Source organism: Equus caballus, chromosome 5, assembly GCF_041296265.1.
Source record: "Equus caballus isolate H_3958 breed thoroughbred chromosome 5, TB-T2T, whole genome shotgun sequence".
NCBI classification, from domain to species: Eukaryota; Metazoa; Chordata; class Mammalia; order Perissodactyla; family Equidae; genus Equus; species Equus caballus.
Window position 1 is genome coordinate 102,014,122 of NC_091688.1, and position 25,096 is coordinate 102,039,217.

At 47.5% G+C, this 25,096-nt stretch overlaps 1 protein-coding gene across 5 annotated transcripts in view; it reads right to left on the reverse strand.

Annotated features, from left to right (window-relative positions):
• The window catches only part of ROR1 (receptor tyrosine kinase like orphan receptor 1), a 358,789-nt gene that overhangs the window by 257,270 nt on the left and 76,423 nt on the right, over positions 1–25,096 (reverse strand). For 2 of the 5 annotated variants that reach the window (XM_070267554.1, XM_070267557.1), the window contains exon 1: positions 17,723–17,881. The exons of 2 other annotated variants lie outside the window; for them this stretch is intronic. The gene's annotated coding sequence lies outside the window, so the exon portion shown is untranslated. Of the gene's footprint in view, positions 1–17,722; positions 17,882–24,454; positions 24,655–25,096 lie in introns of those variants that run through there. One more of the 5 variants, XM_070267555.1, reaches the window with a different exon arrangement.

The window sequence follows — 25,096 nt, forward strand, 5'->3', positions numbered from 1 at the left end:
ATACCTATTACTTCCAGCACAGAGCAGGGATAAAGTAAATGTTGAAGGAATGCGTGAGTGGAATGAATAAAGAGTTCCCTTAACATGAATAGGACAAACTGGTAAATTCATAATAGAAAGCAGGAATTGATGAACAGGACTAGGAAGGTGACATTTTCCTATTTCTGTAAAATATTCCAAGATCTCCAAAGAAAAGGCACTTGAGAAGTCCTCGTAACTTCTACTGCTTGCTTGGTATGGACATTTAAAAGTAGGTAAACGTTCACGTTTTTAATGGGCCAGCTAGAGACCATGTAATCTTGCTGAATTCTTTCCCTAAAATGAAATTCCCTTAAGTAGGTCATGACAGGGAGATTTATCTCAGTGGTCAGGTCCTCTTGCAGTGGGGGCAACTATAAAAATGTCCTTCTCTGGATGTGGTAAGCCAGGGTGGCTTGGGCTGGTCCGAGGAAACACCGTCTCTACACCAAGCCCCAGAATCCTAAACACGACGAGACTTTCACGTGGTTTGTCAGTGTCCTCTGTGGATCTCAGCATATTTTTAAATGGGATTTAATAACCCACTTACCCTACAAGACAAAAGCAAAATCTCCCCCTCAGGTTAGTTTCATTCACACACAACAGAATACTATCGTGTGCTCCAGGATCTGAACATTTATTTTAAATCTGATTACAAATTACCAACAGAGAGACAGAGGAAGATGTAAGCAGAAGTCTTTTAAATACTGAACTCCCATAATACATTTTAAACAAAACTGAATTAGTCAAATGTGGTTTATGCCCAGCGCCTCGGGGACATACAGGTATACAAAGGTAGGGAGGTCCTACGAGCAGACAGCAATATGGCACCCTCAGGACACGCTGCCACGTGAGGCCAGGTCTGCACGTGCTTCACTCTTCTCTCAGGCTTCCCCGCATCGGGCATTCTGGAAAGCATGCAGGCAGTGCTGTCAACCAGCTCAGTGTTCAAGTCCCAGCTCACTCACCTCCTGGACACACAACCTTGGGAATTCGCTGAACTCTCTGGGCATCCATTTCCCATCCGTAAGATGACGCTAATAATGCCCATGGTAGACAGTCTCCAAGACGACCCCCATGATCACCCGCTCCTGGCGTTCACACCCTTGTGTGTCCCCTCCCACATTTTCCCATTTTTCCCAGGGTCAATCTCTGTGACCAATAGCAGAGCGCAAAAGTGATGGCATCTCACCTCTGAGAGGAGGTTCCAGAAGACTGTGACTCCCCCCGTGGGCATCCTCTCACCACGCATTCTGGGGAGGCTGTGTTGTGAGCAGCCCTATGGAGATGCTCATGTGTCAACAAGTGAGCCTGGAAGCAGAACTTCCAGCCCTAGTCAAGCCCTCAGGGGCTGCAGACCCAGCCAACAGCTTGAATGCAATCTCATGAACCACTAAGCAGAGCCTCTCACAAATGCCTGATCCTCAGAAAACAGGAGAGATAGTAAATGTGTGCTGTTTGAAACTGCTAAATTTGGGGGTTATTTGTTACACAGCAATGAATAACTAATACAATGCCTATTCTGCAGAATTATAGTGAGGATCAGAAATAGTATATGTCAAATGCTGAGCATATGCTTGGCACATAGTAGGCACTCAAATGGTAGCTATGAAAATTAAAATTACACTATTAACAATTATATCCTCAGTTAATAATTACTGTTTTATCATTCATAATTATATGTTAAAAAATAATAAGTATATTATTATAGCTGCATCTCAATATTTTTCTATGGGAAAGAAACTAGTAGGTTTCTTTTCATATTTCCTGTTGTTAGCACCATCTTAATCTTAATCTAATGTTCTAATTTGCAGATATCCACTGATGTCAAGTATTCTCAGGAGTTACAGAATTTTTCTATGTAAATATTTAAAAGGTAATGAAAAACAAAAAAGGAAGACAACACTCCCTGACCAATAGGTGCTACCTTTAAAAGAACAATAACTTCTGCTGGCTGTTATATCACGTATGACGATATGTGATATACGATGTTATATCACATAAATATCATATATAACATATATACGTTAACAAGAGTCCTTTACCCCTCCATCTGCTCTAGGTTAAAGCCCTAGACACAGAGGCTCCTAACTTTGAATCACGACTGAGAGCTCTGTGGTCTTAGGCAAGTTACTTCACCTCTCTGAGCTTCAGTTTTGTCATGCGTAAAACAGGAAAAACAGTCTTCTCTCAGGGCGTTCTTGCAAGGATTAAATAAGATAACGAAGTAGAGTGGTTAGAAGAGTGCCTGGCCAACAGTGGACAATCAACGTGCGCTAGTACTATTCCCATTTTCTGCCACGTGGTAGGAATTACTATTATTACACTCATTCTAGAGATGAGGTCATCAAGGCCCAGCACGTCCAAGGATTCGCTCAAGGTGAGGAGAAAAGCTGCTCCTAACTCCAGCCTCTTAATTTTTAAAAGCACAGTCCTGAATAAAGTGTAACCCTTCTTGGATTTACACAGATTACAATGAATACATGCTTTTAAACATGGCCCTGTGCTGCTGGCCTGGTGGCATAGTGGTTAAGTTCATGTGCTCCCCTTCCATGGCCCAGGGTTCGCAGGTTCAGATCCTGGTCATGGACATACACACTGCTCATTAACCCATGCTGCAGCACCATCCCACATACAAAATAGAGGAAAGATTGGCACAGATGTTAGCTCAGGGACAATCTTCCTCACCAAAAAAAAATAAAACCTCATTAAAAAATAAAATAAATAAATATTTTTTAAATGGCACTGTGTATGATCTATGGCAACAGAAGTCAGAGAGTGATCGCCTCTGGGCGGGAAGATGGGGGTTGGGATGGGGGATAGGATTGACTGGAAAGAGGCACCACAGACCTTTCTGGAATGATGAAAATGTTCCAGCATTTGCTTCAGGTAGTCCTTTCACAAGTGGACACAACTGTTAACACAGACAGGACCGAGTACTTAAAATTCATCTACATTAATTATACCTCAATAAAAATGACAAAAATAAACAAAAATTTAAAAAATTACCTTATGTATTCAAACAAACTCTGGTCCCCTGCCATGAGCCCTGTCAGGTCGCACACTCTCCCCTTCCTTCCTCAGTATATTCTTCATGGAAGAAAGGACAGCAACTGGGAGCAGACAGACATAACCTGCTGCTCCCCACCCGCCCCCCAGAAAAGCCCACTCCAAACCCAACAGGAAACAACAGGACAAAGGAAGCCGTCCTCGGGCCTCAGACCACCGCGGGCCCTCTCAGGGGTGGCCTCGCCGCTCTGCAGAGGCAGGCTCCAGGCCGCCCACCTGGCGGCGGCCGACCCGCCCGGTGCGGACAGAAGGCCTCAGTCTCCTGGGCTGTCAGTCCGGCCCTGGAACAAGCAGGAAATTCTCCCGGAGGAGGCAGGAGCGGCGAAGGGGAGGATCCCCATCCTTCTTCCCAGAGGGCAGAAAAACAGTGTCCGCCGGGCAACCGTAACAAGTCACAGGCGCTGGGCTCCGGCCCGGCTCCCGCCCACCTGCCCGGGCCCGTGCCGCCGGCCCACGGGCTTCCGACTGCACGCTTCCGCTGGCTCTGCGCCAGGCGGACGGAGTGAGTGGCCCAGGCTCGGAGTTTTTGCCTAATTTTAAAAACCAAAGTCTCCTTGGGAGAAGAGAGAAATACGAGCCCTGAGAAGAAAACACTCTCCCTTGGCTGGCCTTCACCATCCTGCAGGAGGAGATCCGAGACCTCTGCGCCTCCGGGTGCCGAGCGCCATGCCCTGAGGCGTGGAGGTGGGCTCAGCTGGGCTGACTCGAGGCTACGGGACTGTCTCTTGCGAAACCCCTGCCCCAGGACAATTACAATGGACGATGCGTATGGACCTTCCCAGATTCCCGGCCTAAGACTCCCAGGCTGCTGCCCTCCCTCCTGGTCCCCCAGGGCTCCAGGCAGCCCGCCCCAGGGCACAGCTCTGTGGGCACGTCTGTCTCCACCTCAGGAAGGAAGCGCCTTCAGAGCAAGGGCCATGCCCGGAATCATCGTTGTCCACGAGCCCCAGATCCTGCGGGCATCCCCCGTTGGTTCAGCTGAGGGATGCTTACCTCTCAGCTTAGACAAAGCCGTGAAGGGGACATCCAGCCTCCAGAAATGCTTCTCCTCCACTGCCTTCCTGCCCCCTGCCTCCACTGGGACCTGGCACTTCCCCCCGAACCCACCTGCTCCCCTCCGAGGAGCCCCAGTCAACACCACCATCTCTCTTTGACAACTGTGCCAACATTCCGGATCTTCAGTCACCACCGAAACGTCCTATTCGCATCCCGCTTTTTGTCAAGAATAAGAACAGCCAGCATCCGGGCTTGCTCTAGTCTGGTACACTTTTAAAGTGCTGTAAATGTATGAACTCACTGAACCCCTGCAATAACCCCTGGAGATAAATACTCTTAGTTTCCCCACTTTCCAGAGAGGGAAACTGAGGCACGAGGAGAGTCGCACCTTGCCCCAGGTCATCGGGGGTGAGTGCAGAGCCTGGGTTCACGCACAGGCAGCGGCCCAGGGCCACCTCTGGTCACTGCCAGGCTGTGTTGCCTCTCCAGATCACCCAGGTGCCTTTTCCTCTCCCCCATCCCCAACCCCGAGAACCAGCCAGAACTTCCCCTCCATGTGCCATAGCCTTCTCTCCCTCGCTCTCCCTGCGCACTCTCCACACTGAGTCACAGCTGCTGATGTGGGCCCTGTCTTCGGCCCTGGACTGGAGCTGCCTATGGAGGCAGACCTTATCTACCCGTCACAGATCCATAAATACTTGCTGAATCTCTGAGTGAATAAATGAACGGACGAATATGTCCCTTTCGTGAGGGGCAAGGCTTTCACCAGAGAGAAGATACAGATCCCAGGACTGTGAGTCCAGAGGCCGAGGTTTCAGATCCCTTCACAACTAGCTGTGTGACCTTGAGCAACTTCCTTTGCCTCTCTGGTCCTCAGTTCCCTCATTGCCAAAGTGGAGGGGTTGGGGTTGATGACCCCTGAGCTCATTTTCAGCTGTGGCATCCTAGGATTGTGGCATCGGGGCCCAGCAGAGAGGGAAGAGGCTGGAGGAAAGCCGGTCCTTGTGTGTCCCTCACATCACATCAGAGATGCAACTCCACCAGTCTGACTCCACTAACAGTCACCAGGAGCAGCAGGCAGGGATGCTAACAGGGAAGAGGTGAGGCGGAAGATGGCACCAAGCCAGGTGGCACCGCCCTCTGTGTGGGAACCACCAGCCAGGGGACAGCAAAGGGGTAGAAAGAGTTCAGCTGTCTTCTGGGGGCCGCTGGCCATCGATGGGAAAGAATGAGACCAGCCACTCTGTCTGCACCGAGGCCACCAAAAGGCCTGTGACTCCGGAAGGATTACTCCACGTGAGCAAACCTGTGATGTCTTGTCGCGGCTCTCCCGCTATCATCACCCAGGCAGGCATTCTTGGCAACGTAAACAGGTGATTAACAGGCAGGTCTGGGAAGAAGCCGGGAGCAGGAGCTAGATTGGGCACAGCGTGTGCATTTTCTGCTCCCCACCTCCCCAAGGGGTCACAGGGCTGGCCCTTCAGCAACGCCCCCTCATCCATGACGGCAGCCGATCCCTCTTCGTGAAGATTTCTCCTAGAGGACGGGGAAGGAGCGTTGTGATGGTGGGAACCTCGTTTATTCAGCAACAACGAGATGAACCTGGCGTGAGAAATCAGACTCAGGACGGAAGCTGGCAAAGCATCTGACGGGGCCGGCGGCCAGAGACAACATGCAAAGCCTCAAAGGGCAGAGAGCAAAAGGACCCCTCATGTCATCTGGCCTCTCCTCTGGGCCAGCTCATTGCACCCCGTCACAACACAGGGTTAGCACAAGCCCGGAGCTGGGAAAGGGGGCTGTTTGTGTCTCATCCTCCAGGTTATAGGTATTTTTATAGGATGGTGCCTTTTTCTGGTCAAATATTTAATGGGGTGTTTTTCAGATGAGCAGCCCAAAAAGCAAGAGAAGATTTTCTTTAAAAGAGGATGGAGATTCTAAGACTGGGACAGGGATGGGCCAGACGAGGGGAGGGAAGGCTGCACTGTCAGAGAGGAGGTGAGGAGCCCTGGCCTGGCAAAAGTCAGCTCAACAGAGAGGTTTCAGCTAAAGGCAGGCTCGGATTTACGGATGCTCGTTCTCTGGCTCCAGCAAACACAGTACAGTGTTGGGACATTTCTTTCTCTAGAATAACAAAGCTCAGAGCTGGAAGGGCCAATGGGCCCGAACCCCAATCTGCCCTGCAAAGCCCTTGCCCGTCCCGCCAGCAGTGCTCACCCACTCTCCACATCACCCCTTCTGGGAAAGGACCTTTCCACGCTGGAGAAGCTCTTACCATCAGAGGCTTCATCCAGAAACTGAGTTGAAATTTGCTTTCCAGAAATGTCCACCCGTTTTTCATCCTTCCATACACCATAAACCTAATTGTTATGCCACAATTGTCTTCAAAATTTTTGAAGACAGTTCTTGTGTTTTTCTCTTTCTAGGTTTAGCAACCCCAAAATCATCAACCAAAACATCTCCCCATCCCATTTGCCTCTGGACACACGCCAGCTGATTTTATCCCTAAATTCTTTACAAAACCAAACATTCCTCCTGTGGTCTGCACATGACACAAGAAGACAGGACGATTACGGCTCTTTCTGAACACTCTGTGCCCATCGTTCCTATTGTCTCTGTGTGGCCACATCACCCCATGGACTAGTGAAGTTTGCAGCCCAGACCTCACTCTTTTCATTTACATTATTGCCATGCCGAGCATTCTCCAGCCTGTTCTCGTGGTATAGGTTGCTTGAACCAAAGCAGAGAATTGTACATTTTTCCCTATCAAGTATCCTCTGATTAGAGTCATTCAGGCCATTTGGGAGATCTGGCTTCATCCTGAGTCCTGAGCAGCTTCACAGGCCAAACATCGTGTCTGCTACTACTTTGACCAGCATGGACGTCATCTTCGTCTAATCAGGCCATTGATGCAAAGGTTGGACAGAACAGGCTAGAGACCTGAGCTCTACAGGGCGCCCCCAGAGCCTTCCTTCCAGATTGATACTCCCCAGGAAGCGGTGTTCTCTGGTGCTGTCTCATTGTCCTCCTGGGCTTTCACATCCACGCCACGCGGTGTGACCTGGCCTTGCAGAGCTGTTCCTTCTCCCTGGCACACAGGACAGCCTGCCCCAAGCCCATTCTCCTCTCCCTTGTTTTAACTTTGGCTCCTCTGCCTTGACTGCCCTTTTCCTGTTTGTCCCCCTGATGAGCCCCTATTAATTGTTCAAGTCTCAGCTCCAAGTTCACCTGCCCGTGAAGCCAGTCTCTGCTCCACAGGCAGAATTAGGGATCCAGAGCACCTCGCATGATCCTCTCCTGCAGTACCCGACGGACTGAGCTGCAGCTGCCCGCCCGTCTCCCAGAAGACCAGGGACAGCAAGTGGGGGGTACATCTGCCATGGTCCCCTTCCTCTCCCTCAGGGCAGATTGTGCTAATCAATCACTGAGTCCAGATGAAGCCTCAGAATTCTTCCCAACATAACCCTCCAGGCAGCCACTCCCAATTAATTGATTGACTCTTGACACTCAAGTTGAAACCCTATGCTACTTTACAATTTCCTTAAGGGCAGAAACCATGCTTTATTCGCCTTCCTATTGCCAGGCCCAACAAAGTATCTGGCATGAAATTAACTCACTAAATGTCTGCTGAATGAATGACTGTTTATCAGTGTGCTAGCATTTAGAACATGATTTCCCCACGTACATATAAGATCCCCATAAACAAAATAATTCTGGTAGTGGCAAGAGCTGGCCATATGCATTAATTGTGATTAACATTAGAGAATAGGAATTGATCGCTACTTAGGAACTTTCTCCCCATGATGTGCACAGAGCTCCCCGGGAAGGCTGGCCTGCCTGGCCTTGGTATTCACAGCTCTCATGTGATGCGCAGACATGTAGGGCCTTGGAGGCCTGGAACCAATTTGACTGCCTTCCCAGCGCTATGTATCCTAAATATCCATTAGCTGATAGCAATTTTAGGAGGTCTGAATGCCAGGGTTGAAAACGGGTCTGCCAAAGTTTTATCTGTAAGAACTCTGTGTTATGAAGATTGCTTCCCCATGGAACACTCTTCAGAGACAGCCACTTGAACCAAAAAGAAAAATTCCTAAAGAGACTCATTCATTATCACAGTCCAGGGTTGTTAAAGAGAGCCCCGGAGACGAGTCCAGGGGCAGCTGTACTTATGGGAAGGCCAAATCAGGGCCAGCATCATCACGATTATTATTAATTATTTAGTAATTAGCCTTTCTTGTATCACTACCCATGGAATGGATATTTCAGATCTTAAACTGAATCTAATGTCCAATATTATTCTTCCAGAGTCACAATGTGCACAGAACAGAACTTGTCAATGCAGAGGGTAAGAAAGTTAAGATAGAGCAAAGATCCCTTCGATTTCATAAGTAACTTTCAGAGGCCACTTTAGAATTCCTAGTACGATCTTCAGACTACATTCTGGGGCTTTGTGAAGGTTCTTTGTAAATCGGAAGTGGTTAGTAGGACTTGGCTAGAGGTAAGTGATCAATAAATGTTTATTGGGTGGATGGATGGATGGAAGGAAGGATAGGTGGTATGCAATTTCATGGAGTAGCTAGAAAACCAAATATCCTGTCTCTTGATTCAACTTCCTAGAAACCAAAAAGAACCTGGCATAATCAACGAGAGAGCCGACACCTCAAACCGAGCTCAAACTGTCATAAGGAAACTCACTCGACTCAAATTCTTTTACAGAGAAAGCATCTTTTAAAGAGATAACTTAAAAGATTACAAAGGGAGACCTGGATTCCGCCATTGCGGGTAATTACAATGACTGATTTGGACGTACTTGCATATGGTGTGACTTCCACCATAGGTCCTGTAGGACCACACAGCACGGTCCTCCCCGCCTGCCATGGAGCCCAGAGTTCTCTCCAGCTGGGAAACTACGACCCCATCAGCTTCTAAAAATATTATCAATCTGGAAGAGGCCTCGTGGGAAGAATAATTTGACTATTAGAAGTTTCTAGATTTTGTTCTGAGTAAAGGGCCTTTTCATCTTTTCATGCTTTCTAATTTCTTGGCGTTGTTTAATCAGCAATACTGCTAACAGCCAATACTTATTAGGCTCCCTCTTTTGAACTGTTCTCAGCGTTACACAAGTGTCACGGCATGAAACTTTGGAAGAACCTTTGCAGTCATGACTACTATCACCCACATGTCACAGATGAAGAAGAGCCATGGAGATGTCGGGTGACTTCCTGTGTCACCCAGCTGAGACATGGAGGCCCTGAACTGCCCCCAGCAGCTGTCTTCCTCGCGACCTCAGCCCTGTATGAAATGCGGACGGTCCACATCCTCTTCACAAAGGGAAGACCCTCCCTCCCCCAACCCATATTGGTTGGACATCCCCACCCCACCCCACTACTGCAAAACCAAACTCTATTTCAACTTGCTTCTCAACAAAGTAGACAACTCTATCTTGATTTCACACGCCGACTCTTCGTGCCCCACCTCCTAAGTTAGCGTTTCCCCAGGGCTGTTCTGAGGGAGGTTCTGTAACGATGTTTTCTGTGGTTTGGAGTAAGTTTGGAAATGTTGGATTGAACAGCTGAACAACACTTCTTCACCGTAAGACTTCTCCAGGTCCTTACTTATCGATGCTCACTGCACGTCTTCCAGAGCAGGCCGGGAGATCGAACGGAGTGCGTGGCAAACATATCTGACTGGAGAACACTTTTCCCAAGAATACCTTGAGGTCCCACAGAATGCACACGAGGGACGCTGCCAGAAAGGGGTGGCCCCACGGCTCAGGGGCCTCAGCTCTCATCTCAGACCGCAGACTGTCTCCCGAACTTTCTAAACTTCTCTCTCAATCACGCACGGGCTTGAATCTCCAGCTCATGCAGCTTCGCTCCCTCTCACAAACCCTGTCCCTTTGGCAAAACCAAGACAGAAGATGCTCCCGTGATGGAGCAGGAGTTGGGGGCTGCTTGCTTCCCCTTATGGAATCATTTTATAATTTTCAGGGCAAATTTGATGCCAGGAAATAGTTATCACTCCAGATGAGCTTCTTTCCCCAGATACTAAGAACTAAGTAATCTGTTTGCATTTCCTTGTTTGCCTTCCTTATGGCCAAGAGAAAATTAAATAACTAAATATTTTAATATATTAAAATTTAAAAATTTATATTAAATATATAATAAACGATGCAAGCCAGCAAGCTCTGCTCAAAGCTTACACCCTTCCTCAACTGTAAGACCCAACTCCTTCCAGACTCCTGTGGTTTCTATTTCTCCCTCTGATGGTTTCTTTACTTTCAAATTAAACTGTCCTTTCAAAGTAGGTTTTAACATCTTAGGTTGCCCACCCCTTTAGAGAAGGAATGAACCAATGACTAAATGAAGTTATTCAACAAATGAATGCTGGGGACCTGAGACGCACCAGGTTGCATACACAGTGGTGACTAAACAGACTCTGGTCCCCGCCCTCACGGAGCTGACAGTCTACTGACAGGAAATCAACTCGGGACTGTGCAATAGCACGAATTGAGAGGAATGCTTCGCAGTGCTTATCAAGAGAGAGAGAAGGGGTGGGTGAGAGTAACCAGGGTGGGTGAGAGTAACCAGGGTGGGGACTGGGGGTGGGTGGGAGGGCCCCATCTTCAGATGAGGGGTTCTGGAAAGGGAGGGAACAAGGAAGACAGAGGCTGGTGCTGACAAGCAGCGTGGGCAGAGGCCAGCCCGGCGGCGCCCTGTAAGCCAAGCCACAGTAAGGATTTCAGGGCTTAGCCTATAAGCAAATGGCAGCCGTTAAGGAGCTTTAAACAAGGAAGGCTCACAATCAGATTTCTGTGTTTGAAAAAAAAAATCTTTCCAGCTACAACGTGGAGACTACATGAGCAGGAGACAGAGAACACGCACAGGGGCAGTCACGAGGCTGCGACAAGCTGCAGCGCTTGGAACTGTTAAGCAAATAGCAGTGAAGTTCATTTCCAATCAGTTCCTCATTGCTGAGGAATGGTAATGGTGTTTTCAAAGCCAAAAGGAAAAAAGCAGGAGCACAAGAAGCTTGAGAACACTAAGGCGTGTTTGGAGAACAAGCATCCCACACCAGTCCTGCAAGATCCCTTCATCTCCCCGGTTCCCCCCAGCTGGACCCTGCTCCATAGACCATGTGGGCAGAGAAGAGCAGCCGGGCACTCAGGAGTCCCCGAGGCCACACCATCCACCCACCCGCTCTCTGGCTGTGTGCCAAAGCCGCCAAGGGGTAAGGAGGCAGATGCAAAGGAGAAAAGGACGGCCTGAAATTTCGCGAGATGCCAGAGAGGTCCTGGGAGGCCAGCCCTCGGAAGCACCAGCACCCCAGAAGGGAGGTTTGTGTGCTGAGCATCCAGGCTGCAGCATAAGAAAGGCTTTGCGCTCAGCCAGAGGCAGCCCAGAGAGCCGCACCTGCGCACTGCCCTCCTGTGTCGCCACAGGGAGAGCCTCTGTCGTCCGTGACTTGTTCCTACTAAATTCATCAGACAGTTTACAAAGTTCGACTGCACAGAGCAAAGGGTCCCAGTCTCCCTCTTTTAAGGGTTCCCCACCCCTGCAAAATTTCTAATAAATTGTTCCTCCTGAATATAGGAGCTGATAAATCTTCTTCTTTAAACTGGAAGTCTAAATCTTCCCTAAAAGTCAACATTCCCTGAATTTTCTCTAGAAACAGTAAAGAAAAGTCTAAAGGTCCTCCGGCCTGCGTGAGAACAAATGCTATTTAACGGGTCTCCAGGCACACTACACCAGGAATTCCCGTTGTCTTCTGCACACTCCCCTCTAACCTGGCCCTACACTGCCCCTCACCCTACTTCCTCCAGGGCCAGGCCTCCCGGCATAACTTCACAAACGAAGGAAAAATAAAAATGACAAGTTACCATGTCTTTTGCTCTTTCCACCTGCCAGGTTCTACACTCCTGCCTTGTAACACTGTCACTGAATCATGACGATAACGTCAGGTGGTGTGCATTCTTAGCGCCAGCCTCAAATGAGGAAACTGGCTTAGATTAAGTAATCTGCCTTACTCACACACTGAGCGGCAGAGCCAGAACTCGAACCCATGTCCACCTGGCACCAAAGGCCAAAGTTTCAACCACTGTGGCTTTCCACCCAGAGAAATTTTTCTTTCAACTTTGGGCAAACCTGTTAACTCTTAGGGTCTTGGTGGCTGAACAAGAACAGAACTGGAGGCCATTGCTCGTTCCACTGCATCAAGCATCCACAGCAAAATGACCCTGGCCTCGCTGGAAAATCGAAGGCTGGACGTCTAACCCAGAGAAGCAGTGCTCATCCTGGCCTGCTCTCATTTTCTAAGAAAAATGTTTCAGAAGGGGAAAAAAATGCTATTTTCATTGCAGAAAAGAGTCACTGCTTTCTTAGCCAAAGCCAGCTATTTACTTTTTTCTGGCAACCTCATTGACAAGCCAGAGTGCAGTACACGAGATGCTCACGGGGGGAGCTCCGCGGGCTTCCACAGGAGGGTTCTGGTTTCAAGCATGAGGCACGACCTCATTTCTGCAAGCCAACCTCAACTACAGCCTTGAGACTGCAAAAGGGAGGAAGGAAGAAAGAGAGAGAGAGAGAGAGAGAGGGAGAGAGAGCGAAAAAAAGAAAGAAAGAGCTGACATAAACACTTGTTCTGTCTCTCTCTCATGGAAACAGTCTCCAATTTCTTTCATAATTGCATGGAGTCAGCTGGGCTGACACTCACACCATTTCTCTTACATGCCCCTTTCATGCAGGAAAATGGGGTGTTTAACACATTGCCCTCCTCCCCACAGAATCCTTTCTCTTTGGGTAGCTGGATGGAGATGCCCTGAAAGAGGTTGGTGGGGGGGGGTCACAGTTGACGAATCGCAACCGTGTGCAAGCGATGCACAGGGTGGGAGGGAGTGAAAAATGAAATTCCTCTGTGACAATAACGCACGTGTCCTAGGGAAATGAGCCACACATTTTTTACGAATCGAGAGCCCAGCGCTTTCTTTATATGTGCGCCAAACAGCATTCCTGGGTAGCAGCTTCATATCTCACGAGGTGTAAGCCACTTCACTCCGTCTTATTGGAAACATTCAAAACAAGGCAAGTATTCTGAGACCCATAAAATTGATGGAATTCTAAGCACACCAAAGACAGAATGGACGAGAGGCTCCTCTGTTGAACTGGCTTTAATTTATATACACTTTAGCAGCTTAACCCACCTTTAAAACCCAAGCAAGATTTGAAAACATTAATAACTATAAACCATTTTTCTAAAACGGTCTCCCACTCTCTCAACGACATTAAAACTCACTTGCTTAAAGCTTCAAGGACACAAGAAAAATGAATCCCTGAGTCCCTAGAAAACTGGCTACCACTTCTGTCACTCACATGACTGCTCACCCACCTCACCGGCTGTTGGGAAGGCGAGAGAGGCCTCCGGGGGCAGTCCAGCCACCAGCCTAAAGATTCCCGGCAAGTAATGAGCAATGAATGAGGAGAGAGGTGATCAAGCACGTCTATTTATCCTGAAGCCCAAGTACCTTAGACAGAGCGCGGAGGCAACAGAAGACGTTCCTCAGAACGACCAGGCCAAACACCACCGTGAACTCATAAGCACACAGTTTTAAGTACTTAGAAGAATTTCATTTTCCCACTTACCCAAGGTAAGACCCATAGGGAAAACTCAATTTAAATATTTACTCTTTTAATTTAGAAGTGCTTATACAGATGGCATACTAGGTACAGTTTGAAAAAAAAGAAAAGCAAAGAAGTGTAAACCATGACCACTGCCCTCAAGGATCTTAATTAGGGCTCAGAAGTCCTGATGACCACGTTAGCAAGCCTTTCCAGGGCACTCACAACGTGCGAGCACTGTGCATATTGTGCCATTCAGTCTTCCCAACAACCCTATAGGGAAGATATTTCTTTTATTCTTTTATGCCCCGTTTGCAGACGAGGAAACAGAAGCTGAGACAGGTGGAGGGACTTGTCTAAGAACACGCAGAGAATGGCAGAGCTCGGATTCAAACACAGCGGCCTCATCCTGGAGCGTCCCTGAGAAAGCTCGCTGCCTTCAGACAGCGAGTCCCAGAGGCTTCCACGGGCGCCCAGGACAGGCACACAGAGCTCACTCTGTTCATGCCCCACTGTAAGCACACCACGTAAATAATTCATTTGCTCTTTATAATAAGCTTATAAGCAAGGACTGTAACTTTGCCCAGCTTTATAGATGAGGAAACTATGGCACAGAGGGGTTAAGCAACTTGCCCAGGGTCACACCTTTCATAGGTGGTAGAGTCTGAAATCAAACTCAGGTGTCTGGCTCCAGGCTGTTCTCAGAGCCACTCCACGGTCCATCTGTCCAAGCATGGAGACCCCAAGAGGTCCAGTAAGTGCTGGTTCCATTAATAGGATAACGCCAGAGTCCAGGAGCGTAAGAGCAATAGTCCGCTATCCTCTGCGCTCATCACCTATACCTGGGGCATTTCATTCAGCTATTTTCACAACATTTTAAGATAAACATTGACAAATTGTAATGTGTCCAGCAGAGAGCAAAAAGAGGAGAAAACGGGGAAACAATGCCCTAAGAATATGGAGTTACTGGGCATGTTTGGCCTGGAAAGGAAATTTTGAGAGCACACATGTGCCATCTTCCTAACATGTCAAGAGGGCCCTCACCACCCTAAGGAGACGTGGCCAGCAGCCCTGGGACCTAACTGGCTCATCAACTTTTCCCGAGTAGCCAGGATGTGTCAGATGGAGGAAATGCTCCCGAACCGAACAACCTGCATTTCAGAAGTGGCAGGTCTGCTCACTCAGCAGGGAGATCCACCAGAGGGGGAGGAACGGAGAGCAGAGACGCTCCTGCACCGGGTGCAACATCGCACAGGCAACCCGAGACTCTGCCATTTATCCTGTCTCACCTACCACTACCAAAAGTGCCACAAAAATCCTCACAAATTACACCCCTTCATCATCTTGAAGAGGCCAAAAGAAGCAGCCCCCTAAAAAGAAGAAAAATGTTTTCAGTGGGCTGTACATTGAGAATTTGACAAGTTTGAACAAAACACACCACAGTTTGAAATAAGCCAGAGGACCATTCGTGCCCTAAAACGAGAGAGTGACTGTGAAGGAAAAAGGCAATTTCTCTCCTCCACTTCCTTCTCCTCAAATTCCTCTTTTGTTAATGAACTTATTAGCACATCTCATTAATAATTATCTTGGTCCTAGGGCATGTGTTGCCTATTTTTTACATGTTTACACTGAGCAAGACACTGTGGCATCAGCACCCTGGCTGCCCCGGACTACAGAACCAGCTCCTCACACATCAGCCCTGGGCCCAGGGCAGGCATTCACTGTCGGCCCCTCTGGCAAAATGTTTTCCAATTTCTGAGTCAGGAGAAGCATCTGAGGTCAAGATCTATAAACACATTCCAGAATATGAGCACTTCCAAGTGAAAAACCTATCAAAACCACTGCAATGGTTTTAAATTTGTCAGACAATACTTCCTATGAACTATCGCATTCTTTGTGACAATGAAGATGCATACATATTTTCAGTATTACTGGTAGTCTGATTTTTAAAGGCTTTTTTAATTTTTTTTTGAACAATGTATTATTTGGTAAAAGACATAATAAAAATCTTATGCTATTTCAAGGCATTCTTCTAGATAGGATAATGAATTTTCCATAGATAAAGAATATTTTTCCTGAACCAATTCTGAGAGTTTTTAGTGATACCTTTTCTTTCTGTCTCCATCAATGGGACTGAGAGATTTGCATGAATCCCTCCAAAAGAACTTAAATCAGCCGATCGAAGGGACAGTGACAGGCTTCTACCCCACATCAGGAAGGTTTGACCCCGGCTGCTCGCTGCTTCTGGATGTTTTCTCAATACAGACTTCTGTCTGCTTTGTTTTGTTTTTTAAAGAATGGTTTGGAGGAGTGAGAGTAGAGGATAGACTAAGAAGAGAAACAAGATCTACCACCAAAAAATATCTTACTGTATAGTTTACAATCCAATTTCAAATGGAAACACCATTTAACAGTAGCTGCAACCACTAAGACAGAGGTACCCCACTGCTCCCTGAATCAGGAGCGACCTCATCCGCGGACGGCCAAGTCTCCCTGCAGCATGGATGACCTCAGAACCAAGGCAAAGAGAAGTGGAGGCAGGATTGGGTGCGAGAGCTCAGAGCGCGCCTCCCCCACCACTTACCATATCTCCAGTTCCAACTGAGAGAGAATATTTCTCCCTAGGAATACTGTCTCCATAAACATAGGATCATAAGTATCCCTGATAATCTTGGGAATCTCAGATCATCTCTCAGATCATCTCCTACCTTCTCATTGGCTTTCTTTGGTTTTCGGAAGCCAAAAGAGATCACAAAGGGGCTGGCCCGGTGGCCGAGTGGTTAAGTTCGCACACTCTGCTGCAGGCGGGCCAGTGTTTCGTTGGTTCAAATCCTGGGCACGGACATGGCACCGCTCAATAGGCCATCCTGAGGCAGCGTCCCACACGCCACAACTAGAAGGACCCACAATGAAGAATATACAACTATGTACTGCGGGGCTTTGGGGAGAAAAAGGAAAAAAAATAAAATCTTTAAAAAAAAAAAAAAGAGAGAGATCATAAAAACACAACCTATTTTTACCATTGTGGGATTTGAAGAGACCAAGCGCTTATGACTAACAAAGAAGATAATTATGCCTCCATTATGTCTCCATTAGCACCACTAATGAAAGGAAGAAGTGAAAGATAAATAACGGACAACCCGAAACCACTTGATTTGCTCCTGTAGCAAGGTCGCTGGGTGCTCTTGCAGTAGGCTTGCCTTCCTAACTATTGTCCTCCCTCCAAACCAACGATAAAATTGGACTGCCTTCAGGAACACACACTGAGTGATAACAGAGAGAAGGCCAAGAAAGGCTGGGTGGCCTTGGATGAAGCTGGGAGGAATGCGATTGGGTGACATGTCTTTACATCTACCGGTAAGTGAGCACTGACTACATGTGAGGCTTTCCATCACCTTCTGTATTACCTTTACTAAACCCTCCAACAGCACTGCCCTACGAACATCACCACCCCTATGTCACAGATGAGAAAAATCGAGGCAGAAGGAGGTTCAGGAATTTACTTGGGACCTGGGACTCGGGGCCAGACGTGTGTGGCTCCAACACATATATTTCTCCCACTCTGCCTTGCTGCTTCCTGTCTCTAAGAGACCATTCTCACAGCGGATAATCCACAGACAAGACCATCCAAAGCTGATGGTACAGAGTGTCACACAAGGCTTGTAAGTATGAAATTTAGGGAAGGATGATCTTTAGCTGTTTCCTGCTGGGACCTACTGCAGACCACCCCGGTACATCATAAACATACTGACCGTGAATTTCTTCCCACACGTGTATGTTGACAGTTTCTGTTGAAACCAGGCAGTTTGTTTGTTTCTATTTCTCCACCAAGTTTAATACAGAGGATTTTGCAAAGCCACATTTCAGGTTAGATCTTACACTTTGGCAAACAGTATAAGATCAGTGTTTAAGCTTGACGGCGTCTCTTTAGTGTAAATTAGTGACTCAGTATTAAAACTAGAAAGCAAGCAGTTAAGAGACCCCAGCTAAGACAAGTTTCATTAAAACAATAACGACTTAATACTCACTGTGCCCAGTTTCAGAAAGCTTCAAGCTCCCTAATCATTTTCTGGATGGTTTCCATTCCAACCAGTTTCCACGCTGGTGTAAACCCATCAATCTCCAGTGAGGATGTGCGTGGGAAAGCGAGCACAATGTGAAGTCTACAGAGACCTTGTTGCAACGTCAAAATCAGGTGATGTCAGTTTAAATTACAGCTAATGGAAAAAAAAGGCACTTAAAGACACATGTCTCCTGGAGCCTGTCTGGTTGCTCAGAGCAAATGCTCCTCCAAGTTGGGTAGAGAAACCGGTTCCCATCTGCCTAGCAGTTTTCTCACTGCCTCCAGTTTCCAAGAGGGTGCTTGGCAGCGATGGCACACTCCACAAGCCAGTTCACACGCCTGAGCACTGGGGACTTGGGAGTCCGTGGACCCCTGATGTTCCGCAAGGGGATGATCCCTCATACTAATCCATCAGTCCTTTGTGCATATCACCCTCTCTTTACTCCCGTTGGTACTGGGCACCCACAAGCATTCATTAAAGAACCTACTGACTTTCTGGTCAGAAGCCCTAACTTTTTCAACAACAGGGACCCCATTGGTATTCTTCCCCCACGGGCAGCATGTGGCAAAGACTCTACCATGTGCTATTACAATGACCAGACGGTCTACTTCTCTTAGACTTGGAAATACAGAAAATAGTTTACAGACCCCATTACTCCCTTAGTCCAGGGAAAGCAGCTTGCAAAGCGGTCAGATTATCATGTGAAACAGGAAATAGCAACCATAGAAATAACGCCTCACATTTACGGAGTGCTGACTATTCATGCCAGGCATTGTGCTGAGTGCGTTATTTACATTAGCCAGTTTAATCCTCACCACAACCTTGCGAGGTGGGCACTGTAATTACCATCCTCACGGAAAGATTCAGAAATGTTAAGTAATTTGCCCAAGGCCACCAAACGAGGGCCAGAGCAGAGATGTGAATGCCCGCCGTCTGACTTCAAAGCCACAGCTGTCCCCGCTGCCCGGGTGCCCCTGCCTCTCACTCAAAGCTGCGTTTCTAGCTCCTTCCCACTCCCTTTGGAAAACAACATATGCACTGTGCCCCCTTTGGGAACGTTTAGAAAGCCTCAAGTTACCACGTTACCTCTCCAACACCCCCATCCTCAAGTGCACAGTGATGCTGATCATTCTTACAGAACAGAGAGAGGGAGAGGAAGAGAAGAGAGAGAGGGAGGAAGAGAAGAGAGAGAGGGCGGGAGAGAAGTGAGAGAGGGAGGGAGAGGGAGAGAGAGGGCGGGAGAGAAGTGAGAGAGGGAGGGAGAGGGAGAGAGAGGGCGGGAGAGAAGTGAGAGAGGGAGGGAGAGAAGAGAGAGAGGGAGAGGAAGAGAAGAGAGAGAGGGAGGGAGGGAGAGAAGAGAGAGAGGGCGGGAGAGAAGTGAGAGAGGGAGGGAGAGGGAGAGAGAGGGCGGGAGAGAAGTGAGAGAGGGAGGGAGAGAAGAGAGAGAGGGAGAGGAAGAGAAGAGAGAGAGGGAGGGAGGGAGAGAAGAGAGAGAGGGCGGGAGAGAAGTGAGAGAGGGAGGGAGAGGGAGAGAGAGGGAGGGAGGGAGAGAACGCCTAGAAGTCAGAAGTATTCAAACCCAAGCCAACAGCATTCCCGAATAAACCAGAGATGGTTCCCTTAGTCACTGTTTACCTGTCCCTAACTTCCTCCACTCACAGTACTAACGTAGGGATCCATCTCCTGGATGTCCCAGAGGCCCTCAAATATTTCCTTATAAATTCCCTTCTTTGAAGCTGAAAGGCAAAGAGGTTTCACTCTGATAGATTATGTCTCTACGTCTCTGATGAAAGCACCAAAGCCAGCCTTGGACAACCAACTCTGGGTGGCTCCCTCCAGATACCATCTCTACTTCCTCCCCTCCCCACCAAGAGAAAAGAAATTCCTGGGCGAGGTGAGAGTGGGAGCTTCCTAGAGATGCCCAGAGTTTAAGCCAAGGTTCTGTAAGATCAGCTGCACGTCTGCACGCAGATACGAGGAGTTTTGGAAGCATACGTGAATAATATAAGGATGTGTGTGGAGGGGAGCTGGGAAGGGCAGAACACCAAATGATATCTACAGTCCGCTCTCAACCACACCGTTATGGATGCGTGAACAGGGACTATGAATGAACCCAAAAATATATAAAAAGTTTGAATTGTACAAAGGGAGAGCCCACACACATTTTTCCTTGTGTTTTGAGTTCAGTTTCTGTTATAATATTTGTGCAATAAATAATAATTTCAAAAACACATTATATGCAGAGTGTATAATTACTTGATACAAGTATAAACAAATTAGCTTTATAGCATGTCAGCCAAGCATTAACCATTTAGAACATTCTGAGTTAGGATGCCTGTCTGGGGTTACTTACTTCCCTCCCCCGCCCTAAAAGGAACTGTTCCAGCTGCAAGGTTCCCTTTGATCAGGCTCTGTGCCTCCAGGCCCAAATTTTATGGACAGCAGGACACTACCTCTTCTGGGAGCCTGACAAGTGTTCTGGAACAACAGAATGAGGCCTTCCACAGGGTTCCTTTCCTACCCAGCAAAATCACAACTACAGTGACTACAGTCGGGTTCCTAACAGCCTAACACCACAAAGCTGAGTTCTGTCCTGGAAAAAAGACGTGGGGAAGAGCAAGGTTCAGCAGAAGAACAGGGAGCACTGTGAGTCAGCTGTGTGGCGAGGGCCCCCTACTTATACTTGTTCTGTAGCACACACACCCCTCTTAGGGCCTCACGAGAGATGGTGAGGGTGCCGTATCTCAAGGGCTTGGCAGCTGGCACAGAGGCTGGGCACGCAGACACACAGGCTGGACACAGGGCCAAAGGAGCCGCAGGCCCGTGCGGGAGATCACTCAGACTCACCATGGAGTGAGGGGTCTCTGACAAATTAAAATTCTGGATTATTAGAAGTTCCAAATAATCGATAACAATCACAACCATCATTATCACAGTCGAGGGTTTGCCGTGCACAAGTCCACAGGTTAAGGTCCTGTCCCGTGTCTCTAGGTTTCCACTGTTCTGGGAAACAACTAGAACTTAGGGTCTGGGCCCTTTTTCCAAAATTCCTCTGATGGTACAGTGGAATAGAGGGACATTCCCACGAATGCGGAGATTTCAACACAGCCAGGTCACGAGCCTCTGCAATCACTCAATAGATGCTATTTATACAGAGTTGTGGGGACGACAAAAGAAAACAGAAGAAACACACAATTCTTGGCATTGAGAGTCGTGCTAAGGTTTAAGTAACATGATGATTTGATTCACATACTGCAAATGAAAGCGATACAAAATGAGCGCCTATTTGCTAAAAACCACAACAAAAAAGTTGTAAAAATATATCATGAGTCTTGAATACTGTTTTTTCTCTGTTTTCCACACCACATTCCCAAATCCTACTCATATTCCCAAGCTCAGCTCAGATGTGTGGCCCCCATGAAACTCTGGTCCCCTCTCTGGACCCTCACTCTGTCCCCGCCACCCAGCGGGTGGTGACAGCCTCCTCTGAACTCGCGCGGGAGTTTGCCTGAACCTGGCCAATTGCACTACCACAAAGAGCCACCATTTTCAGATGCGCATCTGCGCCAGGCCCTTTTCATGGCTTTTCAAGTCCTAAAGCAACCCCTCCAGGAAGGCAATGTATTATTCACAAGTTAAAGATTTAGAAACCAAACTGGAACGAGATTGAGTAACTTGCCTGAAGCCAAAAGAACTAAAAAGTGGTAGACCCTCAACTGGCACCCAAGTCTATCAGATTCCAGAGCCCTTTGCTCTGCATCCTGTCACATCCCAGGGACCAGCCACTCTCTGCTTCATACCTATCTCTCTCACCGTGGCAAGAGCCTTGATGGTCAGACCCACGTTTGAGTCATCACACATTGATTTACGAGCCGTCTTAAGTAATCCCCAAAGTACATGAGGAATAGAACACAGAGTAGATATTTAATAAACACTTGCTGAATGAATGATAAAATGACAGAAAACCCACAGGAACAGGTAGAAAAGACAATTGTCATAGCGTTGGCAACAAAAGGCAGCACTAATACTTTTCTGGGCCTTTAATTACAGAATGTCCTCTTCCTCCCTCGGCTCAGGTCAATTCGTCCTGATGCCACAGCCACCCTCTCAGCACCAGCCTCAGCCTCAGCCCAGGCCGGGGCTCCTGTGGGGTACCACAGCCCCGGGCCCTGCAGGCACTGACATCTCTAGAGAACCAGCTACACTGCCATTCTCAGTAGCAACCTTCACTCCATAAGCTGCAGTATTCCCCAAACAGCCAGAATTGGGAAAAGATGGGCAAATCAAGAAAGGGGAGCTATCTGGCCCCTGCCTCCATTTACATGGCCCACCAGAAACCTGTGAGTCTTAATCTAGATTTATTTCCTCTGTTAAAACATAAAGGACAAGTGGTCAGGAGCAGGTCCATACATTTTTCTCTGACTTTCATTAGACGGGGAATATTTTCGTCTGAGACGTCAGCATAACCTGGAGGAAAAGACAAAAAAAAACCTCTCTGAGAGCGAACCACAGTGCTACCCCGACGTGACACAGGACCGCGCCTCCTGACCAGCCAGCCACCTGCTGCCACGTGTGATGAGACTCCCTAAAAGCCATCAAAATAGGTTCATCTTTCCCATTCTACATTATCATCTCGCATATTTCACATCTCACACAGACTCTGTGGGGAAAGGAACACGACTGTTAGGTAATGTAGCTGAATCCCTCAAGGGTGAAAGAAAACTGGACTCGCTGCATAAACCATCCCACAGGAGGAATCGAAGCAGAGATGAGGCTGACTACAGAAGGCGGAGCCCAATAAACTGACTCGAGTGCTTTATTTTGTAAAACCCCCTGGTCCAACATCCAAGTTTCGTAAAAATGTCTTTTCATCCATTCGTTTTAAAACAGCATTAATCGTGTGTCTGGTGCGGTGCTATGAACTGGGAATACTATGATGAATAAGGCTTTGTCCCTGTGCTCCAGAAGTTTGCAGTCCAGCAGGAGTGAGACTATCTAAGAAAAGCATTCCCACACAGTGTGATAAGGGCCAGGGCCAAACAGCGTGGCAGCCACAGCATCGCACCGCTCAGCTGCATCACCGGCCACACCACATGGTCTAACTGAAGTTAATTAAAATAATGGTTTTCACTGTGCATACCCAGTGATTTCACCTATGTTATCTGATTTCATCCTCAATTAAGCCATCACAAGAAAACATTCTTCCTAGGAAAAAACACCTGAGCTGACTCTCAAATCTATTCCTTTCAAGTTATGTAAAAGAACACCTGGAATTTCACAGAAAATAAATTTTGGTTCAGAAAGGAAACGGTTTATGACAAACTAAGATATTTCATGAGATAAACCATAGCTTCTCCATAAAGACTTCTCAATAAAATAGTTTCCAGCCACTGCACAGGCTTAGTCTGGAAGAGCAGACTCCATAGCTAAGGAGAGGCACTTTCTGATTCTGGAAGGAAACTTTTAAGGAAAGGATTAGAAGCAAAAAACTAAGACAAAAACAAAAACTGAGGTCTCCAGAACTCCAAGGGAGGGAGAAAGCGTCCCCATCCTAAATTTGACTGACAAGAGGAAATTCACCCCATTCTCATCATACTTGATGCAGAAAAGCAGAGCTCTTATTTTCGAAGGAAACCACTTATCCACGACACTCCAGTGGAAATAACATGCTCAGGCATCTGGGGAGCCGTCGGAGACACCTCAGTGGGTCCTGCGCTGAGCAGCCACATTCTCCGGCCACATTTCTCAATGTTTGATACTTGCATTACCCCAGCAGGAAACGAGCAGTCTTTGAATGGAGGGTTTTGTTCAGAATTCTAATAGCTTCCAGCATTTGCCCCAGACCACAAGGAGTACACCAAATTTACTTAGACATCCAGGCCAGACGTGAAGAATTTCTCTGTCAGATCTAGTAAGCTCCACCAATTTAACATTTTTGGCTTCTCGTGGGCAAAGAGAAGACAGCCAAACAGCACTGTGCCGGGGGGCACGCTGGTGACATGTGGCAGTTCTTGAAAGAAAATTAATGAACACCACCAGAACCCTTCTGCCCGCTCTGCTCTCCTCATTCGTGGGACAGAAGCAAAGTGTTAGCAGTTGGGGCAACCAGGCAACTGCAGCTCCTGAAAACAGCTCCAAGGTCACTTATCCCCCCCAAGACTTGCCACATCTCATTGTCGGCTTTCAGGACGACCTCGCTGTGAAGCTTGTTGACTTAAACAGAGAGCCATCATTTGTTCCATTCAACAATTTTGTCCTTGTTAATCTAACAAATAAAAAGGCACCACTGCAGCCTCTAATGCAGTCACTATGTACACTAACTATGTACAGTCAAATCCATCCAAAGAGATACCGGTTTGGTGCCTGCTGGGTACCAGGCACCGCACCAGGCACATCACATCTATTAATTTAAGGATGATGATGATGATGATAATAATCAAAACAATAATATTATTATAGCATGATGTTATATATTATTCATAATACATTATTGTAATGATAACAATAATAATAACAATCAATCAACAACAATCATTTAGCAAGTGCTCGCGGTGTGAAAAGCCTATGGGAAATGTATCAACATGTCTGTATCACTCCTCACAACGCTCCCAGCAACGTATAATTACTACTTTCCCCTTTTATAGTGAAGAAAAGAGGATTCCAAGAGATTAGACAAACTTGCCCAAAGTCACCCACCTTGTAGACGCCAGAGCTGGGATCTGAACCCAAGCCCGTCTCCAAAGGCAACGCCTGGGCATCGCTAAAGGAGGTCACGCTGACATAACCTGGAACCCCTGTTGTCGCGTATGAGGATGAGACAGACAGTGAGGGAGCCCTGCTCACAGCAGAAGAGACACGCTGGTTACATTACTCATCGGGACCAGAAGCGCAACTAAACCACTTTGTGGGAGAGTGTTGTCATCTCTCAGGTACCCGGACCAGCACAGCACATGTGACCCGTTCTCATCCCTGAAAAGAACAATCTCGAGTAATGAACCGTAAACGGAGACAAGGACAGACAGGTAACACGAAATAACACAACTGTCAGAACGACAACATCTTTAAAATGCTTCCCTGGCAGATACACTCGATTTCAGTGACCTGAAGCGAAGTTGCCTATGGGGGTGTGTGTGTGGGTGAGTGTGTGTGTGTGTGCATGCACGCGCGTGTGTTTCCTGTTGGATTTTCTAGTTTTACCTCCGTTCTCATGTTAGTATACGGTAAAACATTCTTTACAAGGTTTTGAAAGGATTCATCTTAACAAAGAAAACATTCATAAAAGTTAAATGAGAAACTGAACTCACGGGTTGGATGGGTAATAAAAAGCTTACAGACTTC